This window comes from Schistocerca americana, chromosome 3 (assembly GCF_021461395.2).
Source record: "Schistocerca americana isolate TAMUIC-IGC-003095 chromosome 3, iqSchAmer2.1, whole genome shotgun sequence".
In the NCBI taxonomy this organism is placed as follows: domain Eukaryota; kingdom Metazoa; phylum Arthropoda; class Insecta; order Orthoptera; family Acrididae; genus Schistocerca; species Schistocerca americana.
The window spans coordinates 86,690,266-86,711,064 of NC_060121.1; positions in this window are offsets into that span (position 1 = coordinate 86,690,266).

Genomic DNA, 20,799 nt, shown 5'->3' on the forward strand with positions numbered 1-20,799 from the left:
AAAACTGGACTCACAGGAGCTTTTCAAATCATAGACAGTTAGGGTGTCAGTCCCCTTGTACCTAAGTCGGCATTGTGCCTTTTGTATTAAATTCAGATCCAGTTTCTGTGTTTCATCGTCAATAAGAGTGTCCAAGGTATACAGTAAACCTGAAGTGAAGCATCGGAATCTAAAACTGGACTCACAGGAGAGGTTGAAATCATAGAAAGATAGAGTGTCAGTCCTCTTGTATTTAAGATTTCAATGTGCCTTTTGTATTACATTCGGATGCATTTTCTGTGTTTCATCGTCAATAAGATGGTCCAAGGTATACAGTAAACCTGAAGTGAAGCATCGTAATCGAAAACAGGTCTCACAGGAGAGGTTCATCTCATAGGACGTTAGAGTGTCAGTCCTCTTGTTCTTAAGTCGGCATTGTGTTTTTTGTATGAAATTCGGATGCAATTTCTGTGTTTCATCGTCAATAAGAATGTCCTAGGTATACAGTAAACCTGAAGTGAAGCATCGGAATCTAAAACTGAACTCACAGGAGAGGTTCAAATCATAGAAAGTTAGAGTGTCAGTGCTATTGTACTTAAGTCGGCATTGTGCCTTTTGTATTAAATTCGGATGCAATTTCTGTATTTCATCGTCAATAAGAAGGTCCAAGGGATACAGTAAACCTGAAGTGAACCATCGGAATCTAAAACTGGACTCACAGGAGAGGTTCAATCATAGAAAGTTAGAGTGTCAGTCCTCTTGTACTAAAGTAGGCATTGTGCCTTTTGATTTTAATTCCGTTGCAATTTCTGTGCTTTATCGTCAATTAGAAGGTCCGAGGTATACAGTAAACCTGAAGTGAAGCATCGGAATCTAAAGCTGGACTCCCAGGAGAGGTTCAAATCATATAAAGTTTGAGTGTCAGTCGTCTTGTACATAAGTCGGCATTGTGCCTCTTGCATTTAATTCCGATGCAATTTCTGTGCTTCATCGTCGGTAAGAAGGTCCAAGGTATACAGTAATCTTAAAGTGAAGCATCGGAATCTAAAACTGTACTCACAGGAGAGGTTCAAATCATAGAAAGTTAGAGTGTCATTCCTCTTATACTTAAGTCGGCATTGTGATTATTTAATTTAATTTCCGATGCAATATCTGTGCTTCATCGTCCATAACAAGGTCTAAGGTATATATAAAACCTGAAGTGAAGCATCGGAATCTAAAACTGGATTCACAGGAGAGGGTCAAATCATAGAAAGTTAGAGTGTCAGTCCTCTTGTACTTAAGTCGGCATTGTGAGTTTTGTATTACTTTCCGATGCAATTTCTGTGTTTCATCGTCAATAAGAAGGTCCAAGGTATACAGTAAACCTGAAGTGAAGCGACGGACTCTAAAACTGGACCCACAGCAGAGGTTCAAATCATAGAATGTTAGAGTGTCAGTCCTCTTGTACCTAAGTCGGCATTGTGCTTTTGTATTAAATTAGGATGCAATTTCTGTGTCTCATCGTCAATAAGAAGGTCCACGCATACAGTAAACCTGTAGTTAAGCATCGGAATCTAAAACTGGACTCACAGGAGAGGTTCAAATCATAGAAAGTTAGTGTCAGTTCTCTTGCACTTAAGTCGGCATTGTGCATTTTGTATTAAATTCGGATGCAATTTCTGTGTATCATCGTCAATAAGAAGATCCAAGGAATACAGTAAACCTGAAGTGAAGCATCGGAATCTAAAACTGGGCTCATTGGAGGGGTCCAAATCATAGAGAGTTAGAGTGTCAGTCCTTTTGTACTTAAGTCGGCATTGTGCATTTTGTATTAAATTCCGATGCTATTTCTGTGCTTCATCGTCAATAAGATGGTCCACGGGATACAGTAAACCAGAATTGAAGCATCGGAATCTAAAACTGGACTCACAGGAGAGGTCAAATCATAGAAAGTTAGAGTGTCAGTCCTCTTGCACTTACGTCGGCATTGTGCCTTTTGTATTAAATTCGGGTGCAATTTCTGTGTTTCATCGTCAATAAGAATGTCCTAGGGCTACAGTAAACCTGAAGTGAAGCATCGGAATCTAAAACTGGACTCACAGGAGAGGTTGAAATCAAAGAAAGATAGAGTGTCAGTCCTCTTGTACTTATGTCGGCATTGTGCCTTTTGTATTAAAATAGGAGGCAATTTCTGTGTTTCATTGTCAATACGAAGGTCCAAGGTATACAGTAAACCTGAAGTAAAGCATCGGAATCTAAAACTGGACTCACAGGAGAGATTCAAACCATAGAAAGTTAGAGTGTCAGTCCTTTGTACTTAAGTCGGCATTGTGCCTTTTGTATTAAATTCGGATGCAATTTCTGTGTTTCATCGTCACTAAGAAGGTCCAAGGGGTACAGTAAACCTGAAGTGAAGCATCGGAATCTAAAACTGGACTCACAGGAGAGGTTCAAATCATAGAAAGTTAGAGTGTCAGTCCTATTGTACTTAAGACGGCATTGTGCCTTTTGTATTAAATTCGGATGCAATTTCTGTATTTCATCGTCAATAAGAAGGTCCAAGGGATACAGTAAACCTGAAGTGAACCATCGGAATCTAAAACTGGACTCACAGGAGAGGTTCAATCATAGAAAGTTAGAGTGTCAGTCCTCTTGTACTAAAGTAGGCATTGTGCCTTTTGAATTTAATTCCGTTGCAATTTCTGTGCTTTATCGTCAATTAGAAGGTCCGAGGTATACAGTAAACCTGAAGTGAAGCATCGGAATCTAAAGCTGGACTCACAGGAGAGGTTCAAATCATAGAAAGTTAGAGTGTCAGTCGTCTTGTACATAAGTCGGCATTGTGCCTTTTGCATTTAATACCGATGCAATTTCTGTGCTTCATCGTCGGTAAGGAGGTCCAAGGTATACAGTAATCCTAAAGTGAAGCATCGGAATCTAAAACTGGACCCACAGGAGAGGTTCAAATCATAGAAAGTTAGAGTGTCAGTCCTCTTGTACCTAAGTCGGCATTGTGCTTTTGTATTAAATTAGGATGCAATTTCTTTGTCTCATCGTCAATAAGAAGGTCCAAGGCATACAGTAAACCTGTAGTTAAGCATCGGAATCTAAAACTGGACTCACAGGAGAGGTTCAAATCATAGAAAGTTAGTGTCAGTCCTCTTGCACTTAAGTCGGCATTGTGCATTTTGTATTAAATTCGGATGCAATTTCTGTGTATCATCGTCAATAAGAAGGTCCAAGGTATACAGTAAACCTGAAGTGAAGCATCGGAATCTAAAACTGGACTCATTGGAAGGGTTCAAATCATAGAAAGTTAGAGTGTCAGTCCTTTTGCACTTAAGTCGCCATTGTGCATTTTGTATTAAATTCCGATGCTATTTCTGAGCTTCATCGTCAATAAGATGGTCCACGGGATACAGTAAACCAGAATTCGAGCATCGGAATCTAAAACTGGACTCACAGGAGAGGTCAAATCATAGAATGTTAGACTGTCAGTCCTCTTGCACTTACGTCGGCATTGTGCCTTTTGTATTAAATTCGGATGCAATTTCTGTGTTTCATCGTCAATAAGAAGGTCCAAGGTATACAGTAACCTGAAGTGAAGCATCGGAATCTAAAACTGGAATCACAGTAGAGGTTCAATTCATAGAAAGTTACAGTTCAGTCCTCTTGTACTTAAGTCGGCATTGTGATTTTAAATTTAATTCCGATGCAATTTCTGTGTTTCATCGTCAATAAGAAGGTCCAAGGGATACAGTAAACCTTAAGTGAAGCATCGGAATCTAAAACTGGACTCACAGGAGAGGTTGAAATCATAGAAAGTTAGAGTGCCAGTCCCATTGTACATAAGTCGGCATTGTGCCTTTTGTATTAAATTCGGATGCAATTTCTGTGTTTCATCGTCAATAAGAAGGTCCAAGGGATACAGTAAACCTGAAGTGAAGCATCGGAATCTAAAACTGGACTCACAGGAGAGGTTCAATTCATAGAAAGTTACAGTTCAGTCCTCTTGTACTTAAGTCGGCATTGTGATTTTTAATTTAATTCCGATGCAATTTCTGTGTTTCATCGTCAATAAGAAGGTCCAAGGGATACAGTAAACCTTAAGTGAAGCATCGGAATCTCAAACTGGACTCACAGGAGAGGTTCAAATCATAGAAAGTTAGAGTGCCAGTCCCAATGTACATAAGTCGGCATTGTGCCTTTTGTATTAAATTCGGATACAATATCTGTGTTTCATCGTCAATAAGAAGGTCCAAGGTATACAGTACCCTGAAGTGAAGCATCGGAATCTAAAACTGGAATCACAGGAGAGTTTCAAATCATAGAAAGTTACTGTGTCAGTCCTCTTGTATTTAGGATGGCATTGTGCCTTTTGTATTACATTCGGATGCATTTTCTGTGTTTCATCGTCAATAAGATGGTCCAAGGTATACAGTAAACCTGAAGTGAAGCATCGTAATCGAAAACAGGTCTCACAGGAGAGGTTCAAATCATAGGACGTTAGAGTGTCAGTCCTCTTGTACTTAAGTCGGCATTGTGCCTTTTGTATGAAATTCGGATGCAATTTCTGTGTTTCATCGTCAATAAGAATGTCCTAGGGATACAGTAAACCTGAAGAGAAGCATCGGAATCTATAACTGGACTCACAGGAGAGGTTCAAATCATAGAAAGTTAGAGTGTCAGTCCTATTGTACTTAAGTCGGCATTGTGCCTTTTGTATTAAATTTGGATGCGATGTCTGTATTTCATCGTCAATAAGAGGGTCCAAGGGATACAGTACACCTGAAGTGAACCATCGGAATCTAAAACTGGACTCACAGGAGAGGTTCAAATCATAGAAAGTTAGAGCGTCAGTCCTCTTGTACTAAAGTAGGCATTGTGCCTTTTGAATTTAATTCCGTTGCAATTTCTGTGCTTCATCGTCAATTAGAAGGTCCAAGGTATATAGTAAACCTGAAGTGAATCATCGGAATCTAAATCTGGACTCACAGGAGAGGTTCAAATCATAGAAAGTTAGAATGTCAGTCCTCCAGTACCTAAGTCGGCATTGTGCCTTTTGTATTAAATTCGGATACAATTTCTGTGTTTCATCGTCAATAAGAAGGTCCAAGGTATACAGTAAACCTGAAGTGAAGCATCGGAATCTAAAAGTGGACTCACAGGAGAGTTTGAAATCATATAAAGATAGATTGTCAGTCCTCTTGTACTTAAGCCGGCATTGTGCCTTTTGTATTAAAATAGGATGCAATTTTTGTGTTCCATCGTCAATAAGAAGGTCCAAGGTATACAGTAAACCTGAAGTGAAGCATCGGAATCTAAAACTGGACTCACAGGAGAGGTTCAAATCATAGAAATTTGGAGTGTCCGTCCTTGTACTTAAGTCGGCATTGTGCCTTTTGTATTAAATTCGGATGCAATTTCTGTGTTTCATCGTCAATAAGAAGGTCCAAGGGATACAGTAAACCTTAAGTGAAGCATCGGAATCTAAAACTGGACTCACAGGAGAGGTTCAAATCATAGAAAGTTAGTGTCAGTCCTCATGCACTTAAGTCGGCATTGTGCATTTTGTATTAAATTCTGATGCAATTTCTGTGTATCATCGTCAATAAGAAGGTCCAAGGAATACAGTAAACCTGAAGTGAAGCATCGGAATCTAAAACTGGGCTCATTGGAGGGGTTCAAATCATAGAAAGTTAGAGTGTCAGTACTTTTGTACTTAAGTCGGCATTGTGCATTTTGTATTAAATTCCGATGCTATTTCTGTGCTTCATCGTCAATATGATGGTCCACGGGATACAGTAAACCAGAATTGAAGCATCGGAATCTAAAACTGGACTCACAGGAGAGGTCAAATCATAGAAAGTTAGAGTGTCAGTCCTCTTGAACTTACGTCGGCATTGTGCCTTTTGTATTAAATTCGAATGCAATTTCTGTGTTTCATCGTCAAGAAGAATGTCCTAGGGCTACAGTAAACCTGCAGTGAAGCATCGGAATCTAAAACTGGACTCACAGGAGCTTTTCAAATCATAGACAGTTAGAGTGTCAGTCCCCTTGTACCCATGTCGGCATTGTGCCTTTTGTATTAAATTCAGATCCAGTTTCTGTGTTTCATCGTCAATAAGAATGTCCAAGGTATACAGTAAACCTGAAGTGAAGCATCGGAATCTAAAACTGGACTCACAGGAGAGGCTGAAATCATAGAAAGATAGAGTGTCAGTCCTCTTGTATTTAAGATGGCGTTGTGCCTTTTGTATTACATTCGGATGCATTTTCTGTGTTTCATCGTCAATAAGATGGTCCAAGGTATACAGTAAACCTGAAGTGAAGCATCGTAATCGAAAACAGGTCTCACAGGAGAGGTTCAAATCATAGGACGTTAGAGTGTCAGTCCTCTTGTTCTTAAGTCGGCATTGTGTTTTTTGTATGAAATTCGGATGCAATTTCTGTGTTTCGTCGTCAATAAGAATGTCCTAGGGATACAGTAAACCTGAAGTGAAGCATCGGAATCTAAAACTGGACTCACAGGAGAGGTTGAAATCAAAGAAAGATAGAGTGTCAGTCCTCTTGTACTTATGTCGGCATTGTGCCTTTTGTATTAAAATAGGAGGCAATTTCTGTGTTTCATCGTCAATAAGAAGGTCCAAGGTATACAGTAAACCTGAAGTAAAGCATCGGAATCTAAAACTGGACTCACAGGAGAGATTCAAACCATAGAAAGTTAGAGTGTCAGTCCTTTGTACTTATGTCGGCATTGTGCCTTTTGTATTAAATTCGGATGCAATTTCTGTGTTTCATCGTCAATAAGAAGGTCCAAGGGATACAGTAAACCTGAAGTGAAGCATCGGAATCTAAAACTGGACTCACAGCAGAGGTTGAAATCATATAAAGATAGATTGTCAGTCCTCTTGTACTTAAGCCGGCATTGTGCCTTTTGTATTAAAATAGGATGCAATTTTTGTGTTCCATCGTCAATAAGAAGGTCCAAGGTATACAGTAAACCTGAAGTGAAGCATCGGAATCTAAAACTGGACTCACAGGAGAGGTTCAAATCATAGAAATTTGGAGTGTCCGTCCTTGTACTTAAGTCGGCATTGTGCCTTTTGTATTAAATTCGGATGCAATTTCTGTGTTTCATCGTCAATAAGAAGGTCCAAGGGATACAGTAAACCTTAAGTGAAGCATCGGAATCTAAAACTGGACTCACAGGAGAGGTTCAAATCATAGAAAGTTAGTGTCAGTCCTCATGCACTTAAGTCGGCATTGTGCATTTTGTATTAAATTCTGATGCAATTTCTGTGTATCATCGTCAATAAGAAGGTCCAAGGAATACAGTAAACCTGAAGTGAAGCATCGGAATCTAAAACTGGGCTCATTGGAGGGGTTCAAATCATAGAAAGTTAGAGTGTCAGTACTTTTGTACTTAAGTCGGCATTGTGCATTTTGTATTAAATTCCGATGCTATTTCTGTGCTTCATCGTCAATATGATGGTCCACGGGATACAGTAAACCAGAATTGAAGCATCGGAATCTAAAACTGGACTCACAGGAGAGGTCAAATCATAGAAAGTTAGAGTGTCAGTCCTCTTGAACTTACGTCGGCATTGTGCCTTTTGTATTAAATTCGAATGCAATTTCTGTGTTTCATCGTCAAGAAGAATGTCCTAGGGCTACAGTAAACCTGAAGTGAAGCATCGGAATCTAAAACTGGACTCACAGGAGCTTTTCAAATCATAGACAGTTAGAGTGTCAGTCCCCTTGTACCCATGTCATCATTGTGCCTTTTGTATTAAATTCAGATCCAGTTTCTGTGTTTCATCGTCAATAAGAATGTCCAAGGTATACAGTAAACCTGAAGTGAAGCATCGGAATCTAAAACTGGACTCACAGGAGAGGCTGAAATCATAGAAAGATAGAGTGTCAGTCCTCTTGTATTTAAGATGGCGTTGTGCCTTTTGTATTACATTCGGATGCATTTTCTGTGTTTCATCGTCAATAAGATGGTCCAAGGTATACAGTAAACCTGAAGTGAAGCATCGTAATCGAAAACAGGTCTCACAGGAGAGGTTCAAATCATAGGACGTTAGAGTGTCAGTCCTCTTGTTCTTAAGTCGGCATTGTGTTTTTTGTATGAAATTCGGATGCAATTTCTGTGTTTCGTCGTCAATAAGAATGTCCTAGGGATACAGTAAACCTGAAGTGAAGCATCGGAATCTAAAACTGGACTCACAGGAGAGGTTGAAATCAAAGAAAGATAGAGTGTCAGTCCTCTTGTACTTATGTCGGCATTGTGCCTTTTGTATTAAAATAGGAGGCAATTTCTGTGTTTCATCGTCAATAAGAAGGTCCAAGGTATACAGTAAACCTGAAGTAAAGCATCGGAATCTAAAACTGGACTCACAGGAGAGATTCAAACCATAGAAAGTTAGAGTGTCAGTCCTTTGTACTTATGTCGGCATTGTGCCTTTTGTATTAAATTCGGATGCAATTTCTGTGTTTCATCGTCAATAAGAAGGTCCAAGGGATACAGTAAACCTGAAGTGAAGCATCGGAATCTAAAACTGGACTCACAGGAGAGGTTGAAATCATAGAAAGTTAGAGTGCCAGTCCCATTGTACATAAGTCGGCATTGTGCCTTTTGTATTAAATTCGGATGCAATTTCTGTGTTTCATCGTCAATAAGAAGGTCCAAGGGATACAGTAAACCTGAAGTGAAGCATCGGAATCTAAAACTGGACTCACAGGAGAGGTTCAATTCATAGAAAGTTACAGTTCAGTCCTCTTGTACTTAAGTCGGCATTGTGATTTTTAATTTAATTCCGATGCAATTTCTGTGTTTCATCGTCAATAAGAAGGTCCAAGGGATACAGTAAACCTTAAGTGAAGCATCGGAATCTCAAACTGGACTCACAGGAGAGGTTCAAATCATAGAAAGTTAGAGTGCCAGTCCCAATGTACATAAGTCGGCATTGTGCCTTTTGTATTAAATTCGGATACAATATCTGTGTTTCATCGTCAATAAGAAGGTCCAAGGTATACAGTACCCTGAAGTGAAGCATCGGAATCTAAAACTGGAATCACAGGAGAGTTTCAAATCATAGAAAGTTACAGTGTCAGTCCTCTTGTATTTAGGATGGCATTGTGCCTTTTGTATTACATTCGGATGCATTTTCTGTGTTTCATCGTCAATAAGATGGTCCAAGGTATACAGTAAACCTGAAGTGAAGCATCGTAATCGAAAACAGGTCTCACAGGAGAGGTTCAAATCATAGGACGTTAGAGTGTTAGTCCTCTTGTACTTAAGTCGGCATTGTGCCTTTTGTATGAAATTCGGATGCAATTTCTGTGTTTCATCGTCAATAAGAATGTCCTAGGGATACAGTAATCCTGAAGTGAAGCATCGGAATCTATAACTGGACTCACAGGAGAGGTTCAAATCATAGAAAGTTAGAGTGTCAGTCCTATTGTACTTAAGTCGGCATTGTGCCTTTTGTATTAAATTTGGATGCGATGTCTGTATTTCATCGTCAATAAGAGGGTCCAAGGGATACAGTACACCTGAAGTGAACCATCGGAATCTAAAACTGGACTCACAGGAGAGGTTCAAATCATAGAAAGTTAGAGCGTCAGTCCTCTTGTACTAAAGTAGGCATTGTGCCTTTTGAATTTAATTCCGTTGCAATTTCTGTGCTTCATCGTCAATTAGAAGGTCCAAGGTATACAGTAAACCTGAAGTGAATCATCGGAATCTAAATCTGGACTCACAGGAGAGGTTCAAATCATAGAAAGTTAGAATGTCAGTCCTCCAGTACCTACGTCGGCATTGTGCCTTTTGTATTAAATTCGGATACAATTTCTTTGTTTCATCGTCAATAAGAAGGTCCAAGGTATACAGTAAACCTGAAGTGAAGCATCGGAATCTAAAAGTGGACTCACAGGAGAGTTTGAAATCATATAAAGATAGATTGTCAGTCCTCTTGTACTTAAGCCGGCATTGTGCCTTTTGTATTAAAATAGGATGCAATTTTTGTGTTCCATCGTCAATAAGAAGGTCCAAGGTATACAGTAAACCTGAAGTGAAGCATCGGAATCTAAAACTGGACTCACAGGAGAGGTTCAAATCATAGAAATTTGGAGTGTCCGTCCTTGTACTTAAGTCGGCATTGTGCCTTTTGTATTAAATTCGGATGCAATTTCTGTGTTTCATCGTCAATAAGAAGGTCCAAGGGATACAGTAAACCTTAAGTGAAGCATCGGAATCTAAAACTGGACTCACAGGAGAGGTTCAAATCATAGAAAGTTAGTGTCAGTCCTCATGCACTTAAGTCGGCATTGTGCATTTTGTATTAAATTCTGATGCAATTTCTGTGTATCATCGTCAATAAGAAGGTCCAAGGAATACAGTAAACCTGAAGTGAAGCATCGGAATCTAAAACTGGGCTCATTGGAGGGGTTCAAATCATAGAAAGTTAGAGTGTCAGTACTTTTGTACTTAAGTCGGCATTGTGCATTTTGTATTAAATTCCGATGCTATTTCTGTGCTTCATCGTCAATATGATGGTCCACGGGATACAGTAAACCAGAATTGAAGCATCGGAATCTAAAACTGGACTTACAGGAGAGGTCAAATCATAGAAAGTTAGAGTGTCAGTCCTCTTGAACTTACGTCGGCATTGTGCCTTTTGTATTAAATTCGAATGCAATTTCTGTGTTTCATCGTCAAGAAGAATGTCCTAGGGCTACAGTAAACCTGAAGTGAAGCATCGGAATCTAAAACTGGACTCACAGGAGCTTTTCAAATCATAGACAGTTAGAGTGTCAGTCCCCTTGTACCCATGTCGGCATTGTGCCTTTTGTATTAAATTCAGATCCAGTTTCTGTGTTTCATCGTCAATAAGAATGTCCAAGGTATACAGTAAACCTGAAGTGAAGCATCGGAATCTAAAACTGGACTCACAGGAGAGGCTGAAATCATAGAAAGATAGAGTGTCAGTCCTCTTGTATTTAAGATGGCGTTGTGCCTTTTGTATTACATTCGGATGCATTTTCTGTGTTTCATCGTCAATAAGATGGTCCAAGGTATACAGTAAACCTGAAGTGAAGCATCGTAATCGAAAACAGGTCTCACAGGAGAGGTTCAAATCATAGGACGTTAGAGTGTCAGTCCTCTTGTTCTTAAGTCGGCATTGTGTTTTTTGTATGAAATTCGGATGCAATTTCTGTGTTTCGTCGTCAATAAGAATGTCCTAGGGATACAGTAAACCTGAAGTGAAGCATCGGAATCTAAAACTGGACTCACAGGAGAGGTTGAAATCAAAGAAAGATAGAGTGTCAGTCCTCTTGTACTTATGTCGGCATTGTGCCTTTTGTATTAAAATAGGAGGCAATTTCTGTGTTTCATCGTCAATAAGAAGGTCCAAGGTATACAGTAAACCTGAAGTAAAGCATCGGAATCTAAAACTGGACTCACAGGAGAGATTCAAACCATAGAAAGTTAGAGTGTCAGTCCTTTGTACTTATGTCGGCATTGTGCCTTTTGTATTAAATTCGGATGCAATTTCTGTGTTTCATCGTCAATAAGAAGGTCCAAGGGATACAGTAAACCTGAAGTGAAGCATCGGAATCTAAAACTGGACTCACAGGAGAGGTTGAAATCATATAAAGATAGATTGTCAGTCCTCTTGTACATAAGCCGGCATTGTGCCTTTTGTATTAAAATAGGATGCAATTTTTGTGTTCCATCGTCAATAAGAAGGTCCAAGGTATACAGTAAACCTGAAGTGAAGCATCGGAATCTAAAACTGGACTCACAGGAGAGGTTCAAATCATAGAAATTTGGAGTGTCCGTCCTTGTACTTAAGTCGGCATTGTGCCTTGTGTATTAAATTCGGATGCAATTTCTGTGTTTCATCGTCAATAAGAAGGTCCAAGGGATACAGTAAACCTTAAGTGAAGCATCGGAATCTAAAACTGGACTCACAGGAGAGGTTCAAATCATAGAAAGTTAGTGTCAGTCCTCATGCACTTAAGTCGGCATTGTGCATTTTGTATTAAATTCTGATGCAATTTCTGTGTATCATCGTCAATAAGAAGGTCCAAGGAATACAGTAAACCTGAAGTGAAGCATCGGAATCTAAAACTGGGCTCATTGGAGGGGTTCAAATCATAGAAAGTTAGAGTGTCAGTACTTTTGTACTTAAGTCGGCATTGTGCATTTTGTATTAAATTCCGATGCTATTTCTGTGCTTCATCGTCAATATGATGGTCCACGGGATACAGTAAACCAGAATTGAAGCATCGGAATCTAAAACTGGACTCACAGGAGAGGTCAAATCATAGAAAGTTAGAGTGTCAGTCCTCTTGAACTTACGTCGGCATTGTGCCTTTTGTATTAAATTCGAATGCAATTTCTGTGTTTCATCGTCAAGAAGAATGTCCTAGGGCTACAGTAAACCTGAAGTGAAGCATCGGAATCTAAAACTGGACTCACAGGAGCTTTTCAAATCATAGACAGTTAGAGTGTCAGTCCCCTTGTACCCATGTCGGCATTGTGCCTTTTGTATTAAATTCAGATCCAGTTTCTGTGTTTCATCGTCAATAAGAATGTCCAAGGTATACAGTAAACCTGAAGTGAAGCATCGGAATCTAAAACTGGACTCACAGGAGAGGCTGAAATCATAGAAAGATAGAGTGTCAGTCCTCTTGTATTTAAGATGGCGTTGTGCCTTTTGTATTACATTCGGATGCATTTTCTGTGTTTCATCGTCAATAAGATGGTCCAAGGTATACAGTAAACCTGAAGTGAAGCATCGTAATCGAAAACAGGTCTCACAGGAGAGGTTCAAATCATAGGACGTTAGAGTGTCAGTCCTCTTGTTCTTAAGTCGGCATTGTGTTTTTTGTATGAAATTCGGATGCAATTTCTGTGTTTCGTCGTCAATAAGAATGTCCTAGGGATACAGTAAACCTGAAGTGAAGCATCGGAATCTAAAACTGGACTCACAGGAGAGGTTGAAATCAAAGAAAGATAGAGTGTCAGTCCTCTTGTACTTATGTCGGCATTGTGCCTTTTGTATTAAAATAGGAGGCAATTTCTGTGTTTCATCGTCAATAAGAAGGTCCAAGGTATACAGTAAACCTGAAGTAAAGCATCGGAATCTAAAACTGGACTCACAGGAGAGATTCAAACCATAGAAAGTTAGAGTGTCAGTCCTTTGTACTTATGTCGGCATTGTGCCTTTTGTATTAAATTCGGATGCAATTTCTGTGTTTCATCGTCAATAAGAAGGTCCAAGGGATACAGTAAACCTGAAGTGAAGCATCGGAATCTAAAACTGGACTCACAGGAGAGGTTCAAATCATAGAAAGTTAGAGTGTCAGTCCTATTGTACTTAAGTCGGCATTGTGCCTTTTGTATTAAATTCGGATGCAAGATCTGTATTTCATCGTCAATAAGAAGGTCCAAGGGATACAGTAAACCTGAAGTGAACCATCGGAATCTAAAACTGGACTCACAGGAGAGGTTCAAATCATAGAAAGTTAGAGTGACAGTCCTCATGTACTAAAGTAGGCATTGTGCCTTTTGAATTTAATTCCGTTGCAATTTCTGTGCTTTATCGTCAATTAGAAGGTCCGAGGTATACAGTAAACCTGAAGTGAAGCATCGGAATCTAAAGCTGGACTCACAGGAGAGGTTGAAATCATAGAAAGTTAGAGTGTCAGTCGTCTTGTACATAAGTCGGCATTGTGCCTTTTGCATTTAATTCCGATGCAATTTCTGTGCTTCATCGTCGGTAAGAAGGTCCAAGGTATACAGTAATCCTAAAGTGAAGCATCGGAATCTAAAACTGTACTCACAGGAGAGGTTCAAATCATAGAAAGTTAGAGTGTCAGTCCTCTTGTACTTAAGTCGACATTGTGATTATTGAATTTAATTCCGATGCAATATCTGTGCTTCATCGTCCATAACAAGGTCTAAGGTATATATAAAACCTGAAGTGAAGCATCGGAATCTAAAACTGGACTCACAGGAGAGGTTCAAATCATTGAAAGTTGGAGTGTCAGTCCTCTTGTACTTAAGTCGGCATTGTGCCTTTTGTATTACATTGCGATGCAATTTCTGTGTTTCATCGTCAATGAGAAGGTCCAAGGTGTGCAGTAAACCTGAAGTGAAGCGACGGAATCTAAAACTGGACCCACAGGACAGGTTCAAATCATAGAAAGTTAGAGTGTCAGTCCTCTTGTACCTAAGTCGGCATTGTGCTTTTGTATTAATTTAGGATGCAATTTCTGTGTCTCATCGTCAATAAGAAGGTCCAAGGCATACAGTAAACCTGTAGTTAAGCATCTGAATGTAAAACTGGACTCACAGGAGAGATTCAAATCATAGAAAGTTAGTGTCAGTCCTCTTGCACTTAAGTCGGCATTGTGCATTTTGTATTAAATTCGGATGCAATTTCTGTGTATCATCGTCAATAAGAATGTCCAAGGTATATAGTAAACCTGTAGTGAAGCATCGGAATCTAAAACTGGACTCACAGGAGAGGTTGAAATCATAGAAAGTTAGAGTGCCAGTCCCATTGTACATAAGTCTGCCTTGTGCCTTTTGTATTAAATTCGGATGCAATTTCTGTGTTTCATCGTCAATAAGAAGGTCCAAGGGATTCAGTAAACCTGAAGTGAAGCATCGGAATTAAAAACTGGACTCACAGGAGAGGTTCAATTCATAGAAAGTTACAGTTCAGTCCACTTGTACTTAAGTCGGCATTGTGATTTTTAATTTAATTCCGATGCAATTTCTGTGTTTCATCGTCAATAAGAAGGTCCAAGGGATACAGTAAACCTTAAGTGAAGCATCGGAATCTAAAACTGGACTCACAGGAGAGGTTAAAATCATAGAAAGTTAGAGTGCCAGTCCCATTGTACATAAGTCGGCATTGTGCCTTTTGTATTAAATTCGGATACAATATCTGTGTTTCATCGTCAATAAGAAGGTCCAAGGTATACAGTAACCTGAAGTGAAGCATCGGAATGTAGAACTGGAATCACAGGAGAGTTTCAAATCATTGAAAGTTAGAGTGTCTGTCCTCTTGTATTTAAGATGGCATTGTGCCTTTTGTATTACATTCGGATGCATTTTCTGTGTTTCATCGTCAATAAGATGGTCCAAGGTATACAGTAAAACTGAAGTGAAGCATCGTAATCGAAAACAGGTCTCACAGGAGAGGTTCAAATCATAGGACGTTAGAGTGTCAGTCCTCTTATACTTAAGTCGGCATTGTGCCTTTTGTATGAAATTCGGATGCTATTTCTGTGTTTCATAGTCAATAAGAATGTCCTAGGGATACAGTAAACCTGAAGTGAAGCATCGGAATCTAAAACTGGACTCACAGGAGAGGTTCAAATCATAGAAAGTTAGAGTGTCAGTCCTATTGTACTTAAGTCGGCATTGTGCCTTTTGTATTAAATTTGGATACGATTTCTGTATTTCATCGTCAATAAGAAGGTCCAAGGGATACAGTACACCTGAAGTGAACCATCGGAATCTAAAACTGGATTCACAGGAGAGGTTCAAATCATAGAAAGTTAGAGCGTCAGTCCTCTTGTACTAAAGTAGGCATTGTGCCTTTTGAATTTAATTCCGTTGCAATTTCTATGCTTCATCGTCAATTAGAAGGTCCAAGATATACAGTAAACCTGAAGTGAAGCATCGGAATCTAAAACTGGGCTCACACGAGAGGTTGAAATCATATGAAGTTAGAGTGCCAGTCCCACTGTACATAAGTCGGCATTGTGCATTTTGTATTAAATTCGGATGCAATTTCTGTGTTTCATCGTCAATAAGAAGGTCCAAGGGATACAGTAAACCTGAAGTGAAGCATCGGAATCTAAAACTGGACACACAGGAAAGGTTCAATTCATAGAAAGTTACAGTTCAGTCCTCTTGTACTTAAGTCGGCATTGTGATCTTTAATTTAATTCCGATGCAATTTCTGTGTTTCATCGTCAATAAGAAGGTACAAGGTATACAGTAAACCTGAAGTGAAGCATCGGAATCGAAAACTGGACTCACAGGAGAGGTTCAAATCATAGAAAATTAGAGTCTCAGTCCTCTTGTACTTAGGTCGGCATTGTGCTTTTGAATGTAATTCCGTTGCAATTTCTGTGTTTCATCGTCAATAAGAAGGTCCAAGGTATACAGTAAACCTGAACTGAAGCATCGTAATCTAAATCTGGACTCTCAGGAGAGGTTTAAATCATAGAAAGTTAGAGTGACAGTCCACTTGTACTTAAGTCGGCACTGTGTCTTTTGAATTTAATTCCGATGCAATTTCTGTGTTTCGTCGTCAATAAGATGGACCAAGGTATACAGTAAACCTGAAGTGAAGCATCGGAGTCTGTAAGTGGACTCACAGGAGAGGTTCAAATAATAGAAATTTAGAGTGTCAGTCCTCTTGTACTTAAGTCGGCATTGTGCCTTTTGTATTAAATTAGGACGCAATCTCGGTGTTTCATCGTCAATAAGACGGTCCACGGTATACAGTAAACCTCAAGTGAAGCATCAGAATCTAAAACTGGACTCACAGGAGCGCTTCTAATCATAGAAAGTTTGAGTGTCAGTCCTCATTTACTTAAGTCGGCATTGTGCCTTTTGTACTAAATTCAGATGCAAATTCTGTGTTTCATCGTCATTAAGAATATCCAAGGTATACAGTAAACCTGAAGTGAAGCATTGGAATCTAAAACTGGACTCACAGGAGACGTTTAAATCATAGAAACTTAGAGTGTCAGTCCTCTTGTACTTAAGTCGGCATTGTGCCTTTTGTATTTAATTAGGATGCAATTTCTGTGTTTCATCGTCAATAAGAAGGTCCAAGGTATACAGTAAACCTGAAGTGAAGCATCGGATTCTAAAACTGGACTCACAGGAGAGGTTCAAATCATAGAAAGTTAGACTGTCAGTCCTCTTGTACTTAAGTCGGCATTGTGCCTTTTGTATTAAATTCGGATGCAATTTCTGTATTTCATTGTCAATAAGAAGGTCCAAGGGATACAGTAAACCTGAAGTGAACCATCGGAATCTAAAACTGGACTCACAGGAGAGGTTCAAATCATAGAAAGTTAGAGTGTCAGCCCTCTTGTACTAAAGTAGGCATTGTGCCTTTTGAATTTAATTCCGTTGCAATTTCTGTGCTTTATCGTCAATTAGAAGAACCGATGTATACAGTAACCCTGAAGTGAAGCATCGGAATCTAAAGCTGGACTCACAGGAGAGGTTCAAATAATAGAAAGCTAGAGTGTCAGTCGTCTTGTACATAAGTCGGCATTGTGCCTTTTGCATTTAATTCCGATGCAATTTCTGTGCTTCATCGTCGGTAAGAAGGTCCAAGGTATACAATAATCCTAAAGTGAAGCATCGGAATCTAAAACTGTACTCACAGGAGAGGTTCAAATCATAGAAAGTTAGAGTGTCAGTCCTGTTGTACTTAAGTCGGCATTGTGATTATTGAATTTAATTCCGATGCAATATCTGTGCTTCATCGTCCATAACAAGGTCTAAGGTATATATAAAACCTGAAGTGAAGCATCGGAATCTAAAACTGGACTCACAGGAGAGGTTCAAATCATAGAAAGTTGGGGTGTCAGTCTTCTTGTACTTAAGTCGGCATTGTGCCTTTTGTATTACATTCCGATGCAATTTCTGTGTTTCATCGTCAATAAGAAGGTCCAAGGTATACAGTAAACCTGAAGTGAAGCGACGGAATCTAAAACTGGACCCACAGGAGAGGTTCAAATCATAGAAAGTTAGAGTGTCAGTCCTCTTGTACCTAAGTCGGCATTGTGCTTTTGTATTAAATTAGGATGCAATTTCTGTGTCTCATCGTCAATAAGAAGGTCCAAGGCATACAGCAAACCTGTAGTTAAGCATCGGAATCTAAAACTGGACTCACAGGAGAGGTTCAAATCATAGAAAGTTAGTGTCAGTCCTCTTGCACTTAAGTCGGCATTGTGCATTTTGTATTAAATTCGGATGCAATTTCTGTGTATCATCGTCAATAAGAAGGTCCAAGGAATACAGTAAACCTGAAGTGAAGCATCGGAATCTAAAACTGGACTCGTTGGAGGGGTTCAAATCATAGAAAGTTAGAGTGTCAGTCGTTTTGTACTTAAGTCGGCATTGTGCATTTTGTATTAAATTCCGATGCTATTTCTGTGCCTCATCGTCAATACGATGGTCCACGGGATACATTAAACCAGAATTGAAGCATCGGAATCTAAAACTGGACTCACAGGAGAGGTCAAATCATAGAATGTTAGAGTGTCAGTCCTCTTGCACTTACGTCGGCATTGTGCCTTTTGTATTAAATTCGGATGCAATTTCTGTGTTTCATCGTCAATAAGAATGTCCTAGGGCTACAGTAAACCTGAAGTGAAGCATTGGAATCTAAAACTGGACTCACAGGATCGGTTCAAATCATAGAAAGTTAGAGTGTCAGTCCCCTTGTACCTAAGTCGGCATTGTGCCTTTTGTATTAAATTCGGATACAATGTCTGTGTTTCATCGTCAATAAGAAGGTCCAAGGTATACAGTAACCTGAAGTGAAGCATCGGAATCTAAAACTGGAATCACAGGAGAGTTTCAAATCATAGAAAGTTAGAGTGTCAGTCCTCTTGTACTTATGTCGGCATTGTGCCTTTTGTAATAAATTCAGATGCAGTTTCTGTGTTCCATCGTCAATAAGTATGTCCAAGGTATACAGTAAACCTGAAGTGAAGCATCGGAATCTAAAACTGGGCTCACAGGAGAGGTTGAAATCATAGAAAGATAGAGTGTCAGTCCTCTTGTATTTAAGATGGCATTGTGCCTTTTGTATTACATTCGGATGCATTTTCTGTGTTTCATCGTCAATAAGATGGTCCAAGGTATACAGTAAACCTGAAGTGAAGCATCGTAAGCGAAAACAGGTCTCACAGGAGAGGTTCAAATCATAGGACGTTAGAGTGTCAGTCCTCTTGTACTTAAGTCGGTATTGTGTATTTTGTATGAAATTCGGATGCAATTTCTGTGTTTCATCGTCAATAAGAATGTCCTAGGGATACAGTAAACCTGAAGTGAAGCATCGGAATCTGTAAGTGGACTCACAGGAGAGGTTCAAATAATAGAAATTTAGAGTGTCAGTCCTCTTGTACTTAAGTCGGCATTGTGCCTTTTGTATTAAATTAGGATGCAATTTCTGTGTTTCATCGTCAATAAGAAGGTCCAAGGTATACAGTAAACCTGAAGTGAAGCATCGGAATCTAAAACTGGACTCACAGCAGACGTTTAAATCATAGAAACTTAGAGTGTCAGTCCTCTTGTACTTAAGACGGCATTGTGCCTTTTGTATTTAATTAGGATGCAATTTCTGTGTTTCATCGTCAAGAAGAAGGTCCAAGGTATACATTAAACCTGAAGTGAAGCATCGGAATCTGTAAGTGGACTCACAGGAGAGGTTCAAATAATAGAAATTTAGAGTGTCAGTCCTCTTGTACTTAAGTCGGCATTGTGCCTTTTGTATTAAATTAGGATGCAATTTCTGTGTTTCATCCTCAATAAGAAGGTCCAAGGTATACAGTAAACCTGAAGTGAAGCATCGGAATCTAAAACTGGACTCACAGGAGACGTTTAAATCATAGAAACTTAGAGTGTCAGTCCTCTTGTACTTAAGACGGCATTGTGCCTTTTGTATTTAATTAGGATGCAATTTCTGTGTTTCATCGTCAATAAGAAGGTCCAAGGTATACAGTAAACCTGAAGTGAAGCATTGGATTCTAAAACTGGACTCACAGGAGAGGTTCAAATCATAGAAAGTTAGTGTCAGTCCTCTTGCACTTAAGTCAGCATTGTGCATTTTGTATTAAATTCGGATGCAATTTCTGTGTATCATCGTCAATAAGAAGGACCAAGGAATACAGTAAACCTGAAGTGAAGCATCGGAATCTAAAACTGGACTCATTGGAGGGGTTCAAATCATAGAAAGTTAGAGTGTCAGTCGTTTTGTACTTAAGTCGGCATTGTGCATTTTGTATTAAATTCAGATGCAGTTTCTGTGTTCCATCGTCAATAAGTATGTCCAAGGTATACAGTAAACCTGAAGTGAAGCATCGGAATCTAAAACTGGGCTCACAGGAGAGGTTGAAATCATAGAAAGATAGAGTGTCAGTCCTCTTGTATTTAAGATGGCATTGTGCCTTTTGTATTACATTCGGATGCATTTTCTGTGTTTCATCGTCAATAAGATGGTCCAAGGTATACAGTAAACCTGAAGTGAAGCATCGTAAGCGAAAACAGGTCTCACAGGAGAGGTTCAAATCATAGGACGTTAGAGTGTCAGTCCTCTTGTACTTAAGTCGGTATTGTGTATTTTGTATGAAATTCGGATGCAATTTCTGTGTTTCATCGTCAATAAGAATGTCCTAGGGATACAGTAAACCTGAAGTGAAGCATCGGAATCTAAAACTGGACTCACAGGAGAGGTTGAAATCATAGAAAGTTAGAGTGTCAGTCCTATTGTACTTAAGTCGGCATTGTGCCTTTTGTATTAAATTTGGATGCAATTTCTGTATTTCATCGTCAATAAGAAGGTCCAAGGGATACAGTACACCTGAAGTGAACCATCGGAATCTAAAACTGGACTCACAGGAGAGGTTCAAATCATAGAAAGTTTGAGCGTCAGTCCTCTTGTACTAAAGTAGGCATTGTGCCTTTTGAATTTAATTCCGTTGCAATTTCTGTGCTTCATCGTCAATTAGAAGGTCCGAGGTATACAGTAAACCTGAAGTGAATCATCGGAA